At 35.4% G+C, this 10,000-nt stretch overlaps 1 protein-coding gene across 2 annotated transcripts in view; it reads right to left on the reverse strand.

Moving 5' to 3' along the window:
- Window positions 1-10,000, reverse strand: part of LOC144965274 (lysosomal cholesterol signaling protein-like) — a 57,759-nt gene that overhangs the window by 46,874 nt on the left and 885 nt on the right. The window lies entirely within an intron of this gene.

Raw genomic sequence — 10,000 nt, forward strand, 5'->3', positions numbered from 1 at the left:
AACCTTACAAGTCTGAGCCCGTTGTCGGAGGAATATATAATCCACGCCTTTCAACTGCCTGGAAACGTAACCTTACGAACCTGACATTATATCATCATAAGTTACGTAATATATTCAAATTTCTATTTGTAACTGCCACAATCACTATTTATCTCTTTTAATTAAATTTCATCTTTCTTTTTATTTCATCTTAAACAAATCGTTAATTGTTTTTCATTTATAGTAACTAGTAAATTCTGGGGCCTCATTCTACATATCTTTATGCATAGTCGAGTAGCTCTTTACTCACTTGAGACCATGACATAAAGGAAATGACACTTTTGCTCCATGACCATAACGCTCTAGAGGGTATAGGGTCTAAGACCGTGATCATTTGCAATTGTATGTAAAACCATAATAGTATTACTTTCCTGAGATCAATGATTATATTATGAGTAACAAACTTGAATCAGAGACAAGATGCATTCATGAATCATGTTGCTACAAGACAAATCTCACAGATGGGAGACATTTCGTGCATTTGGACAAAGATGTTAAAGGGTCCCTTGTAAAAATGTATAAAACGACACATGGTTTTATTGTACACATTAGGATGCGTGTCTATCAAACACATTTTGTATTGGCAGATCGTCATTTAATATTTGCAAGAAAACTCGATTGAAATTACGTTGCTCTATTAACAAATAGCACATACGTGGAAATATTTTAATGCAACATACTCTCTCTGACACAGACATATGTAGAGCATGTAGAGCAATTATACAGCGCAATATCCACTAAACGTAACCAAAGCCCTTTAAAAGGGGCCCCTGTCCAACAGCAACATTTAACATTTAGGACAAGACCTGTAAGGTGATATCATAATTTTTTTCGGACAGAGACAACGCTGTTAACGGCCAGGTACTCATTTTACACCTGAGTACGGTGAGAGAATGTGAGTAAAGAGCCTTTTCTAAGGACTCAACTATGCGCCGAGCGAGGCTCGAACCCAGGACCTTCCGATCCGAAAGCGAGTGTCATACCACAAGACCACATAGACACATAAAGCGGGTTATTAGACTACGGCATATTAGATGAGTGTTTCAATAGTATACAAAAATGCTTTATGAGAGTAACGGGTATTTATGCGAAGTGGCCTATTACAAGTCGGGTAATTAGGCGGTCCCCATTGTAGGTAATATATTTTTTGAACGAAGGATATGTCCTTCCTAATGCTAAATAATAGCGTCGTAACTGAAAGTCGATGTTATTCTTTCAACATTAGATAATGACCAGATTTTTTTTCTTCCAAGGTCTTCATTAACCAGTTAACTGCCTTACTCTGGAAAAACTAGTATTTAAAAATTTAGCCAGAAAACTCGTTTTTCAAAAGTCGATCGATTAAAATGACCCTTATCTTGGCAAAAACTCTCAAACATGAGAAAGACGATAACAAATAAAGGGGGATGACAGAGAACGAGGTGACCCCACCAATAGCGCCAATCAGCCTACATCAAAGAGGCAATCCCAAACGTCCACTCCGAATGGGTTAAAATGGTTGCAGGCGGGATTGTCCAATAACACATGCTATCTTCAAATCCTGTTTTATAAAGTCTGTTATATGAGCTTTCTATTGCTGTACTCAATGATGGAATTTTTCCCCTTTAATTTTTTATCGTTGTTTGATGCTTTTTATTTTCTTCTTGTTTTTTACTTTTTCCCCTTTTAAACCGCTCTGAGCTGGAGCTTAAAATAAGACACGCATCCTAAATGATAGGGTGGGGGGTGGGGGAGTGAGTGGTCATTGCACTGTGATTCCGGTGGTACTGGGCTGGAGCCAAGCTTCAGGCGCTTCCGTTTTTTTTTCTTGGGCAAGATTATTAACCCCCACTTTCTCAATTTCAACAATATGGATGATTCCTGTTAATATCAGTCATCATATTTGACGGATTATCGATATTCCTTCATGAAATGCCTCGGCGACGGGACGTAATGGTGTCATTTCGAAAGGGTGTATTTCTTTTTAATTCTCAAAGTAGATGCACAGGAAAAGCTGAGCAAAAATACAATACATGTCCATGATTTCACCAAAATACAATTAACCCCAGTTTAGATAGGCAGTCATCAGTAAAACACAGCTGCCAGTCCCCAGTTCGACAGATAACAAACAATAAAATACAGCTGTCAGTGAGGAATCGTGCGGGCGCCCCTATCGATTCATATACGTATGTTGTATAGAAAAATCTCTTCTGTGATCTGTGATAAACATTCGTTGACGTTGCGACCTAATAATAATAATGTGCTCCTATCTGTTACAAAAAAAAAAACAACATAATAATATGTGAACTGACAGCTGTTATGTTGTGGAACAACCGGTAAATAAATATATATATATATATATATATATATATATATATATATATATATATATATATATATATATATATATATATATAAATATATATATATTTTAAGGACAGCTCTACTACGAGTAGTGTATATATATACGAAGGTGAGTCAAAAAGTAATGGGACAAATCTCCTGCTGAGTTCATTCTTTTTCATGTGACTTCATTTTTGGCTCAATCGAACTTACACGTGTACTCTTTAAACCAAACGTTTAAAATTTTAATTCTGTCAAATTTTGACAAAGATATGACAGTTCAAAATGGCTGCCCCATCATGGATGCCCGTCAGCGCCAGAAAAAAAGCTGTCATTGATGTCCGTCAGCGACAGAAAGCTGTAATTAAATTTCTTGTTTTCGAAGAAGAAACACCGAGTAACAAGTAACATTTAAAAAAGCAATGGTAAAGTCTATAAAACTCTGGCATTTTGTAGAGGTAGTGTTTACCCCTCTTCCCCAAAGACCAAAAACTTCAAAGCTTAGATATCAGCTGGGATAATTATGTAATCCTCGTTGATTTCCTACTGTCAACTCTGACGGTACAAATAGACCTTGGCGACTGAAAGCAAGAATTCGTCGAGTTTTGGAGATGGAACGAGTATTGTTTCTTCATGAAAATGCCCTTCCACAAACAAGACCCAGGAAAATGGGGGGTAATCGCAGCATCTTGTTGGACCACGCTGTCTCACCATTCTTAATTATTCACCAGATTTGACACTTTCGGACTTTCATATTTTGGTCCACTGAAGGAAGAAATGAGGGGACATCGCTTTGAAGATGATAAAGAAGCCAAGGCAGTAGTGAAAAAAATAATCAAAGTACAATCGACTCAGTTTTACGAGGACGGAATAAATGGCCTTACAAAAAGGTGGACTATGGCTACTGAGAGAGGCGGAGACCATTTTGAGAAATAGCATTCTACTTGGCTTATCTCATCTCATGTAGTTCCATATCTGAAGCAGACGTCGGAGGTCATCTTCCGCCAAGCTGATCTATCTCTTGCCAATTCTATTAAAGCAGCGCCACCTTTCTCAGCTTCATCTGTCCAAGTTCTTATCCCTTTCAAATACGTTATTCTTTGTCTTCCTCTTATTCTTTTTCCATTCATCTTTCCAGTCAAGGCTTATACCAAGCTTTAATTTGAGATATGATGCATGGATTGTTTGTTTGTTTTTAAGGGTTTTACGGCGCTTGCAACACATTTAGGTTATATCAGCGCCAGTAAAAAGGAAGAAATAGGGATAGTAAAAAGTTCTAGAATTACAATTGAAGTAGCCAAGAGAAAGTAAGACAAAAGGGAACTGGGAACAAATAGGGATCAGATGTAGATTACAAGAGCATACCACCAATGTACTTAGTTTGAGATCACCTATAAGTCTCATCCGGACACAAGCACAAAATCCAACAAAGAGGAATACACTCAAATGCTTACATTATACATTTAAAATAACAAAAAATAATACATAACAGAGAGATGATTTACAAGGAAAAAAATATCATCTCCCAAAACAATAACTATGCATTTGACTGTTTCCCTCCCAGCCAGGACTCCGGCCAGGGCCAGGACAAAACCAAGTAACCTCATTCCAAGACAAAGACAGAAAGCATGTTGGAAAACAGATAAGGGGATAGAAGTCGCGATGCATGGATTGATTCAATTTGTTTTAAAGTAATAGGCAGAGTCCCATTACTTTTTGACGCCCCCTCGTATAAATCAAAGTGGAATGTGACCGATCCTGCTGTTGCTTCATGAAAATGAATGACGACACACATTATTTTCAACTGAACAAGTAAAGCTAATTCCGATATTTAAGGCCATAATTAAAAATTGCAAAGAATAGATAACAAAAATCGCGCATTTATATAGCGCAATCTCCACTAAACGTGCTCAGAGTGTTATGCAAGGGGTCCCTAGCAAACAGCAAAACTTAACACGGAGGACGATACATGAGGCCTATTAGGCGATATTAGTCTTCCCTTGACCAAGACAATGCTGTTAACGGCCAGGTACTCATTTTACACCTGAGTACAGTGAGAAAATATGAGTAAAGAGCCTTTTCCAATGACTCAACTATGTCTCGGCCGCTCAGAACGTGACTCGAACCCCGGACCTTCCGATCTGAAGGTGAGTGTTATACCAGTAGTTTTAAAAAATATAACTTATAATATAACAAACGTGTTATCAACGGCTGCAAGGAGCAAGGAGTAAAAACAACTTAAGGGCGAGAGAGAGAGAGAGAGAGAGAGAGAGAGAGAGAGAGAGAAAGAGAGAGAGAGAGAGAGAGAGAGAGAGAGAGAGAGAGAGAGAGAGTAGTAGTAGTAGTAGATTTCTTCCAGTTAACTTAAAAATTGAACAACATAATATTAAGGGAGTTCCAAGTTAATGACACAAGCCTGTAACTTCCGACTTTGTTTTTGACCACTGTTAAACATTGGTATCTTTTTAAGCACGTCTCGACCCTGCCTGTTACGGGTCCTAATCTGTCGGTTGTCGGCTATTCGACAGAATCGCGAAACTAGTGACATAACGTTAACGGTTCCAGTGTGCTCCCATTCAGACCATACTATTCTTTGTTCCGGAAAGCTCTAACACATGTTTTTGCAGCTTGAGTAGTAAACTATAAATTAAAAAACTAACTAAAATCAAATAAATAAATAATTGAATGGATGAATAAAGAAATAAAGAAACACCAAAAAAAAAAAAAAAAAAAAAAGAAGAAACGGACGTCATGTCGTTACTGCCGTGTCATACATTGCATGGGTATGTGTATATTATGGTCTTTCTTATGCACATTACAAAAGCTATTAATAAGGAGGTCATGCCGTTCTTTCACCCCAATTGAAGAAGACTGAGATATAAACTCAAACTCACACTGTCAAAAATCTTTTCAAAATCCAGCATGGAGAACTTTGCAATAGAACAGCTCCCTATCAAATGGAAAGAAAACAATCGCTGACGTCCATTTAACATTAAAGAAACTGGGATAAACTCCACATCTGCTGTCGGCTCAAAAGAACCACTAACCCCCTCCATCCCGATTTTATTGTACAAACTAATGGTACTATAACCGATTAATAGTTATCAATCAATACTTACAATGTACAACAATGGATACCTGCAATTTGCATCAGGTATAGTTGATCTCATTGTTGGCCAAACTGAAATATTAAATTGATTTGTTTTGTTTTGCTTTTTTTTTGTTTTTAAACTTTCTGAACTTAAAATGGAAATATCTTCTAATGAGCAAGCAAATGAAAATACACAACGAAAATAATAAGAAGCAGATCTGAGCTATAAAATCTGATTGTTTGGAATCTCTAGTTCCTCTTAACCTTTGCCATTCCTTTACTTTTACTTGTACACTGTACTTCAACCTCAACGGAATTTAATTAGAAAATGCAAATGGATATCTGAATATAGGTGTAAGGCTTTGAATAGAGGAAGTAAATATTAAATATGTTAATTCAACCAAGTACAAAAGACAGCAATTGGCTAACGGTCCATTTTCGTTAAAAAAAAAAAAGTAAAAAAAAATAAAATTACCAGTGAAGATGTGGCATTGTAAATCTAGGTTGCAGGATGTAAATCGAAACCAGCTTTTAACATAAATGCTATACTTTGCATTCTTTCTGGGTAGTATGCTTTTGTTTGTTTTAAATAATTTAAATGCTTCAAATACGTTTTTGCTTTGAAGATGTTGAAAGGGTACCTTTTCAGTCTAATATCTTGACATATTGTTAAAATTATTTTTGTTTCAAAGCGAAGGCATAGAAATGCATAAGACAGACCTGCCTATTTCAAATTGGAAAAAATTCGTAGTTTTCAGGGATTATAAAATAGAATACATTATAACTACTATTAAAAATGATCAATTTGTGTTTAAGTACATAAAATAAATGTTCTAAATTCCTTTATATACTAGCTCTGGCAAAAAACTTCGTTTTTAAGAAGTTTATTGAATTAAACATCTTTATATCATTGTCAATTAGGACCCAAAAATTCGTAGTTATTCTATTAAATTTTCATAGCAATAGGCATGTCTGATAAGATGCTGCTACCAACACAATTGATCAAAAACATATCGTAAAAACATGACATAATAAGTATGTAATTATCTGGGTAATAATTACTAAATTGATGGATATTGGCGCTATATAAATTTTATTATTTATTTATTTTATTTAAATGAATTAGAAGAGAATATCTGTAATCAAAGTTCAGATTTTGATTATTTTCATAATTCTAGGAAGAGAATGGGAATTATCTAAAATGATTTAGATTCTCTAGATACAATATTTAATTTTAATCTTTGTTTAAATCACTTGTTCAATTCAATTCTTGAAAAAATTCAACCAGTAGCCCGTTATAAAACAGTGGAGCCCGCATAAGGTCCTCACTCTTTAAAGTGAATCTCTGCTTAAAGTAAACACCTCTGCTGGTCCTAAATTTTCTCTTTTTTATCTAAGCGATTTCCATTGATACTGGATAAAGCAACTTTGCTAAAAGTCAATAATATTTCTGGTTTGGCAGTGTTGAACATTTTCAGGATTCTATTGTAATGGCATTCCACATAATATATGTTTGATGTCAAAAACCTGGAAACCTAAATGCTTTATGGTCTTAAGAGGAAAGACTAAATTCTTTAAAACATTCTAGCCTTAAGTATCCAGCAATTGGACATGGATGTCAATTGAACACTATGTCAATGACAAACTTTATCTTGATATCAGCAAGAATATTAAGGGTGTAACTAATCATTTGTGGGAATATATACAATCAAAATTACAGGATGTGACAAGCAGCTCTATATTATTACAAAGACTTTATGACCCAAATGTAGCTTACACCGTAGGAAAATGTGATCTACTAAAAAATCAATACCAACATGTTTTTAAAGATGAAATATTACCACAACGGGAAAATAGCAGTATGACCACAATACCAGTATCACAACAACAAAAAAAACCTTAGAAACATAGAAAAATACCAAATAACAAAATGATTACGGTGTGAATTTTGAAATGTGGAGGAGGAGAAGAAGGAGGAAGAGCAGCAGCAGCAGCAGCAGCAGAAGAAGACGAAGCAGCAGCAGCAGCAGAAGAAGAAGGAGAAGAAGAAGAAGAAGAAGAAGAAGAAGAAGAAGAAGAAGAAGAAGAAGAAGAAGAAGAAGAAGAAGAAGAAGAAGAAGAAGAAGAAGAAGAAGAAGAAGAAGAAGAAAAAGAAGAAAAAGAAGAAGAAGAAGTGGGAAAGAAAATGCCAAGGTGGCAACCCATGAAAAGTCTCCAATACACAAAACATGATGGTGACAGCAACTTTACCACTGTACAAAAAGACAAGTCTAAGAATAATCATAATTAAAGTTTTTATAGCTAAACAGGATCAGGCTCAGATATGTCTGGAAATAAATAATTGAATAATAATGAATGATAAAGTCATCCGGTACAAAGCAAGACAGCAACAAGGATCGCAGATGGCTTTTTGTTTCTACATTTTATTATTCCTGGACATGTCTGAGACTGACTTAGAATTACATAATCTTAACAATTAACAAGGGTAAGAATAAATAGGTAAGAAGATATAAATATAAGTATGAGGTATGTTTCAGAATTAAGTTTCCCACTTCTATAACTTCGCTAGTAAGCAACCTAGAACTACCAAAATTTGAGACAATATGGCCTCACATCAAAGAAATCTCAATGCCAAATTTCAAGTACATTGGTTGTCGTGTCATAGAGCTGTGATGTGGCAAGTTTGTATTACTTTTGCTCTTTGTCCAACCGTAATCAGAGGAAAGTGGCTGAGCAAAGCATGATGCAATTTTCTCAAGCTACGATGTTCGGGTTGTCATCAAATTTTCAACTTTTCTCAGTAAGTCTACTGTTGTAGAGCACAATAAATGCTCCTTCAATTCAATATGTTAGAAGGTGGGTCAGGGATGAGGAACACACTGGGGGACCTCCTGTTGTCACTTGTGGTGATACTAATGTGAGAACAAGAGCTGTTGTGGAAGAAAATTCAAGAAGACCTTGTAGGAAGATAAAAGAACTTGTTGGTGTGTCCATTACGACAGTTTATAAAATATTGACCAACGAACTTGGCAAGAAAACTTTGCTTGAACAAGGCATCACCTGTTCCCAATCAAGAGTCAATGAGCTTATTGAGGATTACTCATGGGTATTGTTAGAATACCTGCCCTATTTATCTGTTCTTGCCCATTGCGATTTCCATCTCTTCCTTTAGGTGAAATAAATGCTGAGAGGTCAACAATTTGAGGATGAGTACCCGATTCAAGAGGCGATGATGAATGTAATAACGGCCTTGGACAAACAGCCAAAGGTCACCATCTTTGACCATTGGTTACACAGAATGCAGAGGTGTGTGGAACTTAACGTTATTCATAATATTATGTGAGTACAGCGTGACAGGGAAACTTAATTCTGAATTATAACTTGTATAAGTAGAGTAAGTAGTAGTAGTAGAGCAGAGAAGTAGAAGTAAGGACAAAAAAGAGAAGAGTCAAAGTAGAATCACTAAAATTATAAATATTTGCCGATAAAAATATGGGAGTAACTAGATATCACTTTCATCGAGTGACACCTAGAGTAATACTAGATATCACTCTAGTAGAACAACACCTAACGTAACACAAGATATCACCCCAGTATTTTGGTTATAGCAAAATTAGTGTCACTAAAGCTGTAAAAGGAAAGCATCTGCATGCCTTCTTTTTTTCTGCTGTGCAACTGACAGTTAAAGTAACTAAATAAGAGTAGGGTTCAAATTGTAAAACATATCTTCTAAATAGACATGATTAAATATCTCCATGAGTCAGGTAGCATAGTGTTTGACCTGTTCAACTCCAGTTCAAATCCAAATGAGGGCATTTATTTTTTCTTCCATACAGGATCAAATTTCTTTAAATCTATTGTCTAATAGTATGTCCCTGAGGTAGAGAATAATGGATAGTCTAATTTCAGGCAATTGCCAGACAATTTACAACCCTGTATTTATTTATTTATCAACTTTTAATCCAATTTTTAAAAAGTTAGTCTGATCTTTAAAGCATTTTTTTTTTTTTAGATACCATTGTTCTTCTTTATATTCGCTGCCAGTCTACTTTTACTGTGTTATTTAAAGCTCTTGTTTGGAGCACGTCGGCTGCATCAATACCTTTTGAAGATGAGATACTCACTGTACAAACTTTTATTTCAAAGCCCTATTGACCTCATTCAAATCAAGAAAAGGACTCAAGTTTTTTCCCCGATGGTTCACAGAGACTGCATTTTCGCATTGAGAGAAAAGGGCCCTAATGACTAAAGTTGTTTTTTATATTGGATTCAAATTTTCTATATTTTCATATCTTGCCAATTTTTACATTAATCATACTTGAGTGCGTAGCTTTGTGTGGCACAAAGATTTCAATATCTAAAATGTTTGATATCTAGGCAAAATGCCAATAATTTACCAAATTTTCTATATATATCCGTTTCTAAATGAGCCAGTTAATTAAATGGCGAGAAAATTATAGTGGGTAAATGTGATCATGTAAATGGAGACAACACATGACAAACGTTTCGACCCTTGTCCTTCGTAATGAGACAAACAATCAAGACAGC

This window comes from Berghia stephanieae, chromosome 2 (genome assembly GCF_034508935.2).
Source record: "Berghia stephanieae isolate SIO BIC M18660-M18661 chromosome 2, UCSD_Bste_1.3, whole genome shotgun sequence".
Classification (NCBI taxonomy): domain Eukaryota; kingdom Metazoa; phylum Mollusca; class Gastropoda; order Nudibranchia; family Aeolidiidae; genus Berghia; species Berghia stephanieae.